Source organism: Cricetulus griseus (genome assembly GCF_003668045.3).
Source record: "Cricetulus griseus strain 17A/GY chromosome 1 unlocalized genomic scaffold, alternate assembly CriGri-PICRH-1.0 chr1_0, whole genome shotgun sequence".
NCBI lineage: Eukaryota > Metazoa > Chordata > Mammalia > Rodentia > Cricetidae > Cricetulus > Cricetulus griseus.
This window is the reverse complement of record NW_023276806.1, coordinates 168,537,177-168,553,713: the sequence shown is the minus strand read 5'-3', so window position 1 is coordinate 168,553,713 and position 16,537 is coordinate 168,537,177. Positions and strand designations below refer to the sequence as shown.

General features: G+C 39.8%; 1 protein-coding gene across 3 annotated transcripts in view; it reads right to left on the bottom strand.

Annotated features, from left to right (window-relative positions):
• Positions 1-16,206, bottom strand: part of Slc6a15 (solute carrier family 6 member 15) — a 42,660-nt gene extending 26,454 nt beyond the window's left edge. Inside the window, exon 1 of one of the 3 annotated variants that reach the window (XM_027394155.2) lies at positions 15,851-16,206. The gene's annotated coding sequence lies outside the window, so the exon portion shown is untranslated. Of the gene's footprint in view, positions 1-14,647; positions 14,708-15,679; positions 15,702-15,850 lie in introns of those variants that run through there. The other 2 variants (XM_027394158.2, XM_027394157.2) reach the window with 2 other exon arrangements.
• Positions 16,207-16,537: the final 331 nt, after the last annotated feature.

Here is a 16,537-nt window from a genome sequence, read left to right as displayed (position 1 = left end):
AGGCAGATCTCTATGAGTTCAAGGCCAGCCTGGTCTCCAGAGCCAGTGCCAGGATGAGCTCCAAAGCTACACAGAGAAACCCTGTCTCTAAAAACAAAAAACAAACAAAAAAAAAATTGCCTGTTCATGTTTGATGAAAATGAGTTATATATACAGTCACTTTGTGAAGAGGGCAGCACTGTTTACATTCGGATATGCTTTTTGTACTTGTATCCTGTGTGTCTGCATATGCAAATGATATGCAAATGTAGTACACAATTCTAAATGGGTATAGGAAGTGGCAACGTGAAGGGGATCCTTCACGAATGTCACAACTTCCTGGTTCTATTTAGACTGTTCTTTACATTTGGTATGCCCTTACTCCATTTCAGTCCAACTGTAGCCCTTTCATCCAATGTTCCGAACATTTCCAATTGGATACATTATTTAACACTTTGTGCTATAACAGAAGACTATGTGTGGCTTACAAAACCTAAATTATGAACAGACTCTTTCATCAAAAATGTTTTCCAAACTCTTCCAAAACATAAACCTGTAGTTTGTTCTCATTGTAGGGCTACAATGAGATGAGGACCTGTCCCTGGAGCCTAGATGGCTTTTGGGAACCTGTTCTCCATGCTGGATTACCTGGCCCAGTTGTGATTCTGGGGAGGAGCTCTGTGCTGCCTCAACTTGATGGTGAGTCCTGCTTTGTTTAAGCCCATGGAAAGCCTGCCCCTTTCTGAATGGAGGCAGAAGAGTGAAAGGGGAGTTGGGTAGATGGAAAGCTTGTGGGGAGGGACTACAGGACCAGGAGAGGAGGGAAAACTAAAGTGGGTATGTAAAATAAATGAAAAAATGCTATTTAAATAAACAAATAAATGAACCTTAGTCTAAGAAGTAAATTTCCCCAGTTAATTTCATTTATATTTCATTCTAAGATAATATAATCAAGATGAAAATCCTTTCCTGTCCTCACAGACAAGTCATTATAAAATGAAATAGTATTTTACAGATACTAGAGACAAAGGAATGGTGCTTGAAGATGCCAAAGCACAAAGACACAGAATGTAAGTATAAATCAAGGAAATGGGTGCTAAATAATAACACAATCACACATTACTTTGTATTGCAGTTATGAATGTCATTGGCAATTATTCCTTTCTGTCAGGTTAAGTAGAGTCTTATGGGGCAGCAGACTGGGGAACTGAGCCACAGGATCATTAACTTCAACCACACAGGCACAACCTGAGATTTTGATAGAAAATAAGATTTATGATTTGGCCAGGCACAGGTGGTGCACTCCTCTAATCCAAGAACTTGGGAAGTAGATCCAAGAACTTGGGAAGTAGAGGCGTGCAGATCTCTTTGAGTTCAAGGCCAGCCTGGTCTACAGAGCAAGTTCATGACAGGCTCCAAAGCTACAGAGGAACCCTGTCTCCATATACATATAGATATAGATATATAGTAGAAATTATATTAAGAAGATGCAAATTGAAATTTAAAATAATGTATCAAAATTGGGAAATACAATGTGAGGAATAGGTAAAAATGCCATTGTTTCATCATGAAAGAGATAGGAGTGTTTAGATAGGTTCTGCATAATCTAAAAGATACTGTCCTCCCTCAACTTTTTCATCTCTTCTTGTTCTCATATAAACTTTCTTCTTTTATGATAATGGAATCGTATAAGAACTGATATATCCATGTGAAGAGATATATCACTGGCAAATATTAAAACTAGTTTATAAAGACAGGACATCTGAAATTTTAGGGATATTGTGATCTTGACCAAATTACTTAACACATTAATAAACTGAAAATGATAAGTTTGCCCAACAAAAAGTCTTAATGAAATAACATCACAATGAGAAGGTGCAGTAAGGGTCTGCTTTTACTATGTGACAATGTTCACACTTTTGAATGTGTTAGTCTATAATTAATTTGTTGCATGTCCAGAATAAATACTTCATATTTCAGCAGGACTTTTTTTCCTAAACATTATGTTCTTCTTTTTCACAACGGGTCATTTCAAAACCTACTGACTTCAAACCAAGAGTTTTAAGTGTGTATGAGTCATTGGTTCACTAATGTGAGCTAGATTTTCATGAACAGTTGTTGTACCAGTTATAACATGCTGTATTACCGTACCAAAGGCCTTTTTCAGCTCTAATATGACGACCCAAGAGTCTCTAATTCAACCAGGCAAGAGACAAACTAGCATTCAGGTCACTGTATAGCTTCTAGATGTACCCTTTCTAACAGTCTGGCCCCTGCTATTGTCTATATTGTAAATACCAGCTACCAACTCTAACCTACAGAAGGTAAGCCCAAGCAAATGTACTAGTAAGCCACTGAGCCATATTTGAAAATGACTTACCAGTCAGAGGCAGGCTCCCAACAAAAGCCACACTGATTTGAACAAAATAGACATCTTAAACTATGGTACAGAATAGAGGACCCAGAAATAAACCCACACAGCTATGGTCACATTATTTTTGATGAAGGTGGAAAAAATGCAGCCTATTCAACAAATTGTGCTGACAAAATTGGATATCCACCTTCAGAAGAATAAATTCAGATCTATTCCAATCATGCTGCATCAAATCAATATTAATGATATAAGACCTTCATTTAAAATCTGAAATTTCTAGAAGAAAGCAGAAGATGCACTAAGGTACAGACAAGAACTTCCTGAATATAATCCTAACAGCATAAGTAACAACATTAAATTAGGGTTAATTAAAATTTTACAAGAAGGAAAAGTGGCACTACAGTGAATGAAGTCCCCAGAAAGGGAGAGAAAATCTTCGCCAGCTATACTGAAAATATGATTCTATTATCCGGAATATGTGAAGAACTGCAAAGGATAAAGAAAAAGCTTCTGCCAAAATAAATAGGCTAATGAACTAGTCGGGAAGTTTTCAAAAGAAGGAACACATGCGGTCAAAAAAAGAGCAGCGATAAACATGGATTTACGAGTATCTTTGTGGCCTGATAGTCATTCAAGGACTGGAATATCTGGGTCTTATAATTTTATTCTTAATTTTATTGAGAAACCTTCAGACTGGCTTTCACAATGGCTACATCAGCTTACACTCATGCCATGAGTAAATAGGATTCCTATTTTTGATATACTTCCCACATTTTAAAATATTATTTTCTTCTTTTTCTTCCCCAGCTCACACTAATATTTTCATTGCAGAATTGGATCAATACTTTGGAAATTTTGTTGCCTCATATTTCAGGGGTTCTCAGATGCAAACTATTACAGTCTCTCTGAAATATGTTTTAATTAATACTTATAATGAAAATCTGTAGAGACATTGCAAACAAAGATATGCTCATCTTACAGACATATCAAGCATAGCTCTACAGGTTTGACTTCACTGGACTGAGATACAGACCTCAAAAAATTACCTGCACATGACAAGGGATGGTTCCAACAAGCCAGCCAGCACTGGCAATGCTTTGGCATTTGCCAGAAACTTTATGCTCATAATGTACTAGAACACCCACAAATCTATATTAGGAATCTTAAATTTTAACAAGTTAAGATTTTACAGTTTTCTTTAAATATTAGTCTGAGTGTTGAATTTGAAATTCATCCTGGATTCAGTTAAATGTACTTTCTAATTCTAAAACAGAATATAAAGTACAAACTATCTGAAGAAAAGCTGAGCCTTACTACAAAGCTCAGGAAAAATAGAAGAATTTGCTGTTTGCTCTAATGTTGTGAAATAATTACAAGCAGCAACACAGATGAGAAATTTATGAAATGCTGAAAAAATGATGTTGACAAATAATATAAAATATTATATTTAGATAGGCTTGAATCTAAAGTTTCTTTTGTAATTTTTAATACTGCTATATTTGCTGCATTAAGCAAAAAGATAGCCAAATGACACATCAAAAGGTGGGGAATATATTTTATAAGTGACAATCCCAAAATCATAATCTATACTTCACTAAATATATACACTATTAGAGTAACTCAATATTAAGAAGTATTAGAATTAAATGCTGGTGAATTTGTGAAGAAACTTGACCATATTACACATTATAGATGATAGCATAAAAGGGTATATGTAATATGAATAAAACTATTCAAATATGTCTGAACCTAGCAGTGAGCACTGAGTTCAGGAAGTTGTACATACCAGAGAAATAAAAACTTTACAAAACATACGTAAAATGCTAATAGAAATTATTTACCCACATTAGAAACCAAGTCAGAAATCACACATATGTGTAGGGAGTCACCCTAGCCCCGCCCAATAGTCCTGGGGCAGGTACCAGGTGGACCTGGGGACTCGCCCATAAGGGCGGGGTGAAGGAAAGCCGGGATGACGTAAAGGGGGCTTCTTAAAGGACTGCACGTGGGGACGGGGCTCTCTCTTTGTTCTGGCTGCGCTGGCTGGGTTCTTAACCTAGCTCTGGCCTGTGCTTCACCCGGCTGTGCTTGGAAATAAAGAGACCTTAATCCAATACATATGTGCTTAAGTGAGTGAATAATTAAACTACTACGGTCATGCCATGAAATAATAGTCAGCATAGTCACTAAGAGGTCATTGGGTAGGGCTTTTAATGGAGTGGAGGTGGTATGTTGGTATAAAGGATTACAGGAGAACCATGGAACATGGAGTGGTAAATTGGATGGGGAAAGGGGGACAGGGTAAACGACGAGGCCTGGAGTGGGATATAGTATTAAATACCATTTCTAAAACTATTATAAAAAGCTTCATACCCATATATAAAAATAATTAAAACAGAGTTACCCCACAACTGGGTAACAATGAATCAGACAAATCCAACAAATGAAGAGGCCAGTGCCAGTAATGGATTTCCTATTTGGAGTTGTTAGCTTGTGAGGTCTCTTAGACCATCCCCCAAACATTACAAACTAATACTGTTGCTCCAGATTACCACCACCACCACCACCACCACCACCACCACCACCATCTCACCACCACACCACCCTGCCAGAACTTGGCAATTAGATCCTACTATAGAATATACCAAACACTAAAATCATACACCTGGAAGCTTTATCCCTACTAGTTAGCTTCCACAGAGCTTGGAATTCACACTATTCAAGGGGAAAATAACCACTAATCATGCCCTGCTGTGAATCCTGTGAGCTAAAATGGTGACAAACCTGACAAGAAATGCCCACTGGGACAATAGTGGCACAAAAATCACGTAAACTACTTTCAGATTGGTTTTAAGTTCCATTTCTCAGGAAGAAACCCATATTTTGCACCATAATCAAGCCAAAACTCTATGGATAGAGCGCCCTGTGGTGGTGGGGGGATGAGGATCTACTAATGTGACTCTACTAAATGGATGTAATATTAAAGGTATTCTCCTAGTAACTTAACATTATACCAATAGATCAATGTATCCTACAATCCTCATCTGGCAAGCTTCTATATGCAATACGTAGTGACTGACACAGAAAACCACAACTGGCCCAGATGCAAAGAATTAGAGACCTCAGAACACTCAGCCCTAAAGAGAACATATATACTGCACTCTGCCTCCCAATTCTCATGGATAATTAGAGAAGAGGGGTGAGAAAGAGTCTAACAGCCAGAGGCAGTGGATGGTGACAAGAAAACATTGTCTTCTGGAAACAGCAGGGCAGCTGCACATAAGAGCTCATAATAATTAGGACAACTTTCCAAAAACCAGTGAAAAGCCAAGCCTGAACAAATCACAGCATGGATAGAGGAATTAGGCACATACATTCCTACTCTTATCCCTGGAGCTAATGGCAATTTTTAGCTTCTGAGAGAAGAGACAGGACAGTTTTGTTTTGATTTGTTTTTTTTCCTAAGACTATAGCCTCCGGACTCTAAGAGAGACATACATGGTCCCCTGGAAAAGCAGAAAGGGACAAGATCTCCTGAGCATATTGGGAGCATGGGGGAGGGGAAAGGGGGCTAGGAGAATGAGAAGGGGAGAAGAGGAAGGGTAAGGAGGACATAAGGGAGCAGGAAGGTTGAGTTGAGGCAAGAATAGAGGAGAGCAAGATAAGAGATACCATAATACCAGGAAGTGGTGGTGCACACCTTTAATTCTTTAATCCAAGCACTTGGGAGGCAGAGGCAGGTGGATCTCTGTGAGTTCGAGACCAGCCTAGTCTACAAGAGTGAGTTCAAGGACAGTCTCCAAAGCCATAGAAAAACCCTGCCTCAAAAAAAAAAAAAAACAAAACAAAACAAAAAAAAAAACAAAAAAAACAAAGAGTGAGAAACATCATAATAGAAGGAGCTATTATAGGTTTAAAGAGAATTCAGGCACTAGGGAAATGTTTGAGGATCTACAAGGATGATACCAACTAACAATCTAAGCAACAGAGAACAGAGGAGAGGCTACCTTAAATATCCTCCCCTGATAAAGAGATTGATGACTAACTTATATGCCATCCTAGAGCCTTCATCGAGCAGTTGATGGAAGTAGAAGCAGAATCCCACAGCTAAACACTGAACTGAACTCGAATCCAGTTGCAGAGAAGGAGGAAGTTTGAGCAAAGGATTCAGACCAGGCTGGTGAAACCCACAAACAGCTGACTTGAACAAGGGGGAGCTCTTGGTCCCCAGACTGACAGCTGGGAAACCAGCATGGGACTGATCTAGACCCCATGAACTTGGGTGTCAGTGAGGAGACCTCAGAAATCTATGGGGTCTCTTGAAGTAGATCAGTACTTATCCCTAGCATAGGAATGGGCTTGGGAGCCCATCCCACATAGAGGGATACTTCCTTATCCTAGACACACAGGAGTGGGCCCAGGCCCTGTCCCAAAGGATATGGCATACTCAGAAGACCCCCTATGGAAGGCCTCACCCTCCCTGGGGAGGAGAAAGGGTATGGGATAGGTAGGGTGTTAGTGGCGGGGGGGGGGGGGGGGGGGGGGGGGGGGGCCCGGCGCATGCGAGGGAGACGGAACTGGGATTGACATGTAAAACAATCTTGTTTCTAATTTAAATTAAAAAATGGAGGAAAAAAGAGTGTAGCCTCTGCTAATTGAACCAGAGTCTGGATGAATGACACATATTCAAGGATATTTGGGGCAGAGCAAATTGGTCTTGAAGTGTTTGAAGAATCAAAGGTTAAAAGGGGGGGAAAGGTATGGCAGACCCAGATCTCCTACTTCCTTCCTCAGTGTCTATCCTGGTGAGTTTCCCTGACTTTATCCAAATGTGCAATCTCAACAACCCACCAGAGTTATCCCAGGTCCCAAAAAACAAATCCCAAGCCTAATCTGGCCACCCATGTCTAGATGGAAAGCCATGTTTAGGATTATGTCAGGACCCACCCTACCTGCCACCAAAAACTGGTCCCTTCTAACTGCTTCAAACAAGACAAACATCCCCTCCCCACTTCTTTCTACAGCATCTGTCCTGGTGTGATTCCTTTACCCTCCCTACGTACACATTCTTTCCAACCCTCACAATCTGGTCAGAGTCCCACATGCAGACAGTCTGTCCTTCCCTACCTGCATCACAAGCATCTCTACACTTCTGCCAGGACCCTCTCTACCTATTCCCCAACAAACAGGCCTTTCCCATACCATGTTCAATCTTTTCCCCTAGCCAGGTCTGCCTCACACTCCTGTCTTAAACCGAGAGTATCATCCTATACACTAATAGCCCAGCCCTTCTATCCATCTGACCTCATTCCAAAGCCATTTCCAACTTCTAGACCCAACCCATCCCCCACATCTCTTCTTTCCCAACCTGCTTCATCAAAAACAAACTCAGATCTAACAAAGTCTACATACATAGATCATGTCACAAAAACACTAACAATAGGGAAGATCTAGCCAGTACCTTGTGTCCAAAACCTATCAGTCATGTAGAAATGGTTGTCAATAGGAAATGGTTGCCAATACCTAGATAAACCCCAGGACACCAAATTTTAAAAGAATAATCAAAAGCTCCATCAAAGAATTCAAAGAAGACATAAACAATCACTTCAGTGAAATTAAGGAGAAGGAGCTTAACTGGAATAAATGCTGGAGTGATGCCCAAGACAACACAAACATAAGGTTAATGGAAATGAGAAAGACAATCCAGGAATTTGAGAATTTCTATTTCAATAAGTAAATAGAATAAGGAAATAAAATATTGAGAAAGGCTCAAGATGAAAAGATGGATTTGTAAAACATAATAATCCAACTACAAAATGCAAAGAAAAACCTTATAGGTGGTGGGGAAAAAAATCAAGACTGTCAGGACTCAAAGATAAATAGAAGATTGTTGGGGCCCTTAAAAATGGCTCTGTTTCATCTTGGTTTGTGGTCAAAGAGTTCAAAACTATCCTTACTCTCCCAAGATTAAACTCGTAACACCTAAGGGCCTAATGAGTGGCTACTGTAGAATGTTTGGTTTTAGTTTTGGATGTCTTCTCTAAATAATAAGACTTGGTCTGAGGTGTGGGTACTCTTAATCCTCAAGGCCAGATAACAAGTGATTTAGTCTAACTCATGGTTACTAAATGTTTGGAGAATTAAGAAAGACTGTTTCTTCCTTTGTAACATGATAAAGAAGTATTTTGCCATTTTCCCCTTTTTTTGGTTGGGGTATATAAGAAAGTTGAAGAACAAACTTGTTGAGTTCAGGATTCACTGGATTGCCCTGCTGATTCCATTCTATATCTGTCTTTTTCTTAGTATCTTTACCTGCCATTTCTCAATCCACACACTCCCTCTCAGGCAAGTCAGCTGAATCCAACTGAAACCCCACAAAGACAGGTTAATACAGATTGGCATTGCAAAGTAGGGCTACTAAAGACAGGTTAGTGTTACTACAGATTGGCCCTGTAATGTACTACTACAAATGGCTACCACAGAAGATCAAGAATACATAAGCAAGGAACATGAAAAATGTAAGGAAACACAGGAAAGTAAAACACAGGGAATGTGAGACATCATGCAAAACCAAACCTTTAAATTACAAGTATAGATGAGGGAGAAGAATCCTAAGACAATGCCATAGACCAGATCTTCAACAAGCGCCAACAAGAGCATAGACAAAAACTTCCACAAACTTAGGAAAGACATGCTAGTATCAGAAGTAAACAGAACACCAAATAGACAAGACTAGAAAATAAAATTTCCATGGTATACACAGCAAAAGAATTGTATTCAAGGCTACAAAAAGTTTTGAAGGAAAACCACATGGTAATAACATATATTCCACATATAAAGGAAAACCCATGGTAATAACAGCTGATTTCTCCATGGAAACTTTGAAAGCCAGAAAAGCCTGTAGTTGTGCTTTACACATCCTAAAGGACTATGACAGCCAGCCTAAACTAATATACTCATCAAAATTACACACACATAACTGAGGAAAAAAGAAAGACTTTCCACAATGTAAACAGCCTAAAAAGCCTTATAGCTAACAAAGTGAACAAAAAGAAAACACAGGAAGACATATTATGGACATAACATAGAGTCCATGGAACAAAATATAAAGCCATAATTATTAAACCACAAAGTACCACTGAAAATGAAAACACAAAAAATAAAATATAAATGTAAATATAAAATATAAATAACAAGTAATAAAGACCAAATGGGTCTAATACAAACATAAATTCGTGAGTCAATGGAACAGAACATTCTATTGAGAAAAATACAATTAAATAAAATATGCCCAGAGACTTTCTGATAAAATACAAAGGTAATATCAATAGGAAAATAAGAATTATTTTAATAAGCTAATCTAGAAACAATTCAACATCCTTAGTCAAAACTAAGTTCAAAACATTATGAAACAGCTAACGCAGAATGGTTTATAGACTTGAATATAAAACACAAAACCAGGAAAAGTCTTTGAGACCTAGTGCTAAGAAAGGAGATCTCTCAGATGTGACATCAAAACAAAAGTCAATAAGCCATGCTTCAAAATGTACTTTTCCACTATGAAAAGACTTATTAAGAAGATGAAAACAAACAATAAAAAACCAGCCACAACTGGTGCATAAATCAATAGATTCTGTGGCATCCACCCAAAAAGGCACATCTACAACATGACTCCTGCACCTATGACTCGGGGAATATTGGAGAAAAGTGGGCTGAAAGGTTGTATGAGCCAGACTAGGAAATCTGCTATGAGATTGTGTCTCGTCGAAATGACTGGGAAGTTTCATCCAGGAAGAAATCTCAAGGAAGTGTATCTCACCTTTATCAAATAACTAATGGCTAAGTAGAGAGGCAAAAATTAGCCTCTACAAGGGATGTGACCCTTTATTGGTTATCTAACAGTAAGTGATGAGTCCTGAACTGATATACATACAATGAACTCAGCCAGTTGTATTTATATGTTTATGCATTTGTATGCATAAACATATAAAATAATAATAATCAAAAGGAGGCCATAAATTTAATGTGTGAAGAGGCAACATGGGAGAGGTTGGGAGTAAGACAGGAAAACGATGTAATTGCATTATTTCATATTTTTAATTTAATTAAGAAAGGGAAGGAGAGAAACAAGCAGAAGACTAAAAAACATGTTGGTTGTTATGTAAGGATAAAGTACTTACCTAACAAGAGGAAAGCCTTGAATTTGGTCCCAACTAGAGAAAATGTTCGAAGATCACACAATGAGCAAAAGTTTAGAACTACAGGTATATAAAGATCCTTAAACTCATCCTTTAAAAATACAAACAGGGAGGTGGTGGTGCACACCTTTAATCCCAGCACTTGGGAGGCAGAGGCAGGAGGACCTCTGTGAGTTCAACGCCAGCCTGGTCTACAAAGTAAGTTCCAGGTTAGCTAGGACTGGTACACAGAGAAACTGTGTCTCAAAAAAAAAAAATTAAAAGTAGTATAAATAAATGAATAAATAAATAACAAATAAAAATATAAAGTACAAATAAGTGAAAAACCTAGAGGAACACTCCACTGAATGTTATGTGGATACATGTGGATGACAAACACTCTAGATAAGATTCAATGTTGCCGGGTGGGTGGTGGTGCAGGCCTTTAATCCCAGTACTCGGGAGGCTGCGGATCTATGTGAATTGGAGACTAGCCTGGTCTACAAGAGTTAGTTCCAGGACAGGCTTCAAAGCCATGGAGAAATCCTGTCTCAGAAACCCCCCAAAAAAGTAAAAAAAGTAAAAAAATAAAATCAATATTAACTTCAATTAGGGAAACAAAGCCACAGTGAAATGCTACCACATACCCACCAGAATGTCTAAATTCTCTGGAGGATGAATCAAAACTACACCACTCATTTATCCTTCTTGAGAATGTAATCTATGGCCCCTACTCCAGGAAACAGGCGGTTTCTCTTATGGAAACTGCTTTCACATTGAGCATGTTTACTATATAACTTAGCAATTACATTCCTAAACACAAGCCCCAGATAAATGCAAAGGTGTGTTCCATAAGAACCTATGCAGGAATCTCCCTAGCAACTTCTCTCACAATAAATCCAGATTGGAAATAACCCAGATGTCATCCAGTGGGTGAATGGTTCAATTCTGATGCACCCAGGCCATGGAGCAACCTACTGATAACACATTAAAAACTTGAGTGAGAATGAAGACTACTATGCTGGTGGAAGGGGCTGAGTTTACTGCATGCTTCTATTACAAAACATTCTGGAAATGGAGTGAAATGGCTTTGGTCATGAAAAGGAGGCCCAGGTATTTTTTTTTTTTTTTTGCATGCTGGAATGGTTCTGAACTGTGATTAAAGCAAAGTCAGTGTTTTGAGAATGATTTTGTAGGATAGTCTTTTAAAGAGGTTAACAGTGGCAAGAAAGTTGTCATTGTAAGTATCTCATAAAGTAAAAATCTTTTATGTATTCACTGATTTTTTTTAAAAAGTGCTTTTTTGTTCATTTTTATGTCTTTATATGCCCAGATAAATTTAGCAACTCAACTAAGTCTACTATAAATTAAACTGCAAGGGAAATGGTTAATAAATTATATCTTAACTTTCCTCTCATACAATTTTATGATAAAAAAAATTGAGCCTTATGGGCTTTCCCCAACCACTTTACTGTCTATTGTTGTGCCCTTTTTAACTCATGTTTAGACAGTCATGTAGGTTAGACTTCGTGGGTGTAGCTTCTGATATTACTAGGAGACACAGTCTCACAGAAAACTCCCTCAAACTCTGGCTTTTGTACTTTTTCTTCCCCTTCTTCCTCAAAGTTCCCTGAGCCCTGGGTAGAGGAGAGTTTTGTAGATGTATTCATTGGGACTAAGCTCCACAGCTTTTAATTTTTATCTAAAGTCATTCTCCTTAATGTTCTCTGCTGCAAAGAGAAAATAAAATAAAATCCCAAAGGATCTCAATACTACACAAAAAACTGCAGGCAACTAAGGAATGCTAAAAGTGGAGCTAAAGGAACAGTCTTCCCCAGGGGAGACCTCATCATTTGTTTATCTGATACCAAACTCAATAGTGAGTCATGAAAACATACATTCAAGGAACATTGTATAGACTGTTATGCATATATGTAACAGTAGTTAATGAAAGAAATAAGGCTATGAATTTGAAAGAGAGCAAAGAAGTCTATATGGCAAGGTTTGAGGAAAGAAAGAAAAGGGGAACTGTATTATCTCAAAAATAAAACAAATGATGAAAAATTATTGAAAGAGTAAATCCCTTATAAATTTGAAAACAACAAGTCAAAAGGCTAAATATTCTTTGATTTTGTAGTTCATTAACTTGATATATTGGTGCCTGAATACTATTCAGCAAAGGGCTGTTGTTTGATCTTTTCACTTTTACAAAGTTTTCTCCCCCAACCTATTTATTTTCATACAACTATTTCATTCTGAGTCTGTGTTTCTTTTGCTTTTGATGTTAAAAATCAAAAACACTTTGATCTTAACATTCCAGAATTATTTTAATAGCCATACAGCATTCCTTGTGTTTATACACATAAGTTGTATCTGATCATTTGTATTAGAAAACCCCAACCAATTGTTTTGCATCTCTTACATTTATGACACTACAGAATAAATTCCTGATGGTGAAACTGATAGATCAAAAGTACTTTTATAATTCTGATAAGTACTATCAAGTTGTTCTGTATAAAGCTCTCTCGTCTCCACAACCATACACACCATCTGAGAGTGGTTGTGCCTCCTTCCATTCACTGAGTCATCTTTGTGATCTTTTCCAGTCTGATGCATGAGAAAGCTTCCATGATCAGCATTCTACTCAGAAATAACATTCAGTCCCACTAAGGGACAGCTTTGTGGATTAATCTCAATGGATAGTAAGTAACCTGGCCATCAAGGCTAAAGCATTTCTCTCTTTCCTACATCAAGTGATAAATGTTTATTTAAAACTATGCTGCATCCCTATCTTCAGGGTGGGTAATTCTCAGAAAGAATAATAATGACTGATCACAGCTGACATTTAAGCATAAGAAGTTCATGAAGAACTACTAAATACCAGCAAAAGAGTAATGTTGTTAATAAACCAAGACTAAGTCAAAAGATTCTAGCCATAGAAAACTGGATATCTTCCATGCATTGCACTATGCCTATGGAGTTTTTTTTTTTTTTTTTAATAATGCCATCTGCTCAGAAATCACTTCAAAGTCAAGTCTGCATATTAATATATTATTATATCCAGTCATGCATATGTAGTGGTAAAGAATTAACATAATATTCAAAAAAAGTTGGATGATAAATGAAGAAAAAAACCAAAACTAGAGATTGTAATAACCACGGGGGGGGGGGGGAGGAACTCTTTTAGTTTTGCCATTCTAAGGAGACAATGTTTTTAAACTGGCTGCATATAACACCAGAGTCTAAATAAACATTGAAGTATCTCCTATTTTGTACCTTTTTAAGACAGAAACATCTTTTAACAAGCACATGCTAAGACTGGGTAAGTGTGTGATTATAACTATAAAGCTCAGGTTGTAATATCTATTTTGATTTATTTTTAGATGTTCCAATAATTTATAAAAAGGCCTCCTGCCTATCTCCAGAAAGCTAGATCACCTAATTTTAAAACTCCCTAACTAGATGGCAAAATACCTGTCTCCCAGAAACGTGTATAAGAAACCTTTTAAACCCCATTAAAAGCCACAACTTGGGTTATAGATATCGGAATTTTACAATGATTCTTAAGCCAACTAGGTAGTGTGTAATAAACACGGAGATACTAACTTCCTTTCAAAATTTGTTAATTCTTCTCTCCCAACAACACAACAGGAATGCACTCAAAGTTTCACTTGGAGGGTCAGTTAATTTACTTTTCTTTTTTTGTTGTTGTTAATTTACTTTTAAACTTGGTAGGATAATACAAAAATCATTTGAGTTACTGTGAGAGAAATACACATATTGTCTATGAACAAAAAAAAAAAAACCTCATTACACCAAATATTTATAAACTGCCTAAACAACTCTAGGTTAAGAAAGTTGAGAAGGATGCAATTAGGTCTGTATTTAATAAGACGTAATTATGAAGTGGGGCCTTCAGCGTTTGAAGCTTAATGGAACTGCTCTGATCCTGGCTTTCCAGAAAGCAACCAAGCACTGGCAGTTATAAAATACCTTTTACAGAAAAGGCTAAAAGAAGCCTAAATGGAGCACCCAAAGCAAAGCCTTCTTCCCCCCACCCCCACCCCCAGCCAGCCTCAGGTATGCAAAAAGAATTCAGACCTAGGAATGGGGATACCTTTAAGATCTGAAGAGACAGGCAGGATGGACCCAAGGCAACGGCTACAGTCTTATTTGCATAAGCACCCAAACACTTAGACGTCACCACGCTAGCCTCTAGGCCCCGCCCAATCTTACTCCAGCCTTTCTCCACTAGGGTGGAGGATGAGAGAAGAGAAGCCAGATTAGCTATGTTAAAGAGCACTTTCAAGGCCGCTAGCTCACTGGAGAAAAGAAAAAAAAGCATCCCTCCCTTGGAGCCCTTGAAAGAGGGGTCTCTCTTGCCACCCCCACCACATCCCCACCAAGTATCCCTAAAGGGATTCATATTCATTCCTTCGCTTAAGACTGTGGCGCTCAAGTTAACAGTGTACAGCTTTCACTCCAGTGTACAACATTCCTATATATCCAATTTTTTCTGCGCTGTCACACACAGACCAGCCAAGTGGATGAACTACGTAGAAGGCTTAAGGATGCCCAGTCCTTCCCCAGCCGTTCCTTAAGTTCCCAGTGCCACCATCCTTTCCGCTATCCTCTGTAACTTTCCAATTCCAGGATGCGCAGAGGCGCCTGAAGATGTGCTTTCTTCAGCAGCCACGTGCCTAAAAGCCGGTTTTCGGACAGCCCATCACAGGATGCCTCCAGCGGGAAAGAATTGAATCCGGGTCACGAATACACTGCCTTGATAGACTGTGCTACTGTGGCAAATGATCCTCAAGCCCCCAGGAAGGAGGCTTGCTGCTCTCCCGCCTTACCTCCCACCCTTATGAGGACTGGATTCCAATTTACTTCGGGAGTGCATCTCTGCCCTGACACCAAGTTTCCTCCTCCCCTTGTCAAACCCTGCCCTTCAAACCCCAACTTGATTTGGAAACAAGCCCGTTTCCTCGGATGCACTAGGCAGTTTCCACCCAGGTTAGGAAGGGTGGATGCACGTTTTGACCCACGTGCTTCTCCGCACAAGTGCCACCTTGGACCCTCACCACCGGAGCCCCAGTTTGCACAGGTGCAAGACACAGAGCCAGAGGATGTCCTCAGAAACCAGCTTTACCCTTCCACGTTTCCTGTTGCCCTTCCTCCTGCCATCCCAGGATCGATGCTGAGTCTTTCTGGAGCTCCATCCAAGCATCCTGCTGCTCTTCCTGGCGCCTGACTCCTGGGTGGCTAAGAGACAGCCCCACCCTACCCCTGGCGATGCCCCAGCCCCAGAGCGCGACATTACCTCTGATGCTTTTTTAGCCAGCACCTCTTACTGTTTCCACGTTCCTAGGTCGAGAAATGGTCGGATCCAGGAGATGGTGCCAGAGGCCACAGGGGAGCTGTCTGGGTAGCAGAAACAGCTTGCCAAGGGCAGGCTTGGTTTCGGGAGTCGCTGTCCTGCAGCAAGAGACTCGTGAGCGCCTGTGCCTGCCAGGGAAATGGCACGGGATGCTGGTGCGCGGTTCCTGGGGAGCCTGTGTGTGCGCGCGTGCGTGCGTGCGTGTGTTTTGGTGTGTTTGTGTGTATGTATATGTCTGTGTGCGTGTGGGTCTCTCTCTCTGTGTGTGTGTGTGTGTGTTTGTGTGTGTGTGTGTGTGTGTGTGTGTGTGTGTGTGTGTGTGTGTGTGTGTGTGAGTGAGTGTGTGTGTGTGCGCGCGCGCGCGCTCGCGCGCGTGTGTATGAGTGAGGGTGTGACAGAGGCTCCCACGTGCCCAGCTTGCCTGTGCTGTGGCCCCCCGACAGGCTGCGGGGGGAGAGGAGGTGCTTGCGGGCGGGGACCCGGCGCCAAGGATCGAGCCAGGTCTGCAGGCTGGGAGCCGCCTCTCCTCCCCACCACCCCATGACGCAGAGGCCAATGCGGCTGCCCGCTGCGTCCTCCCAGTGCGCAGGGCTGGGCCGGCGTGACGCTGGGTAGATCTGGGGAAGCCCC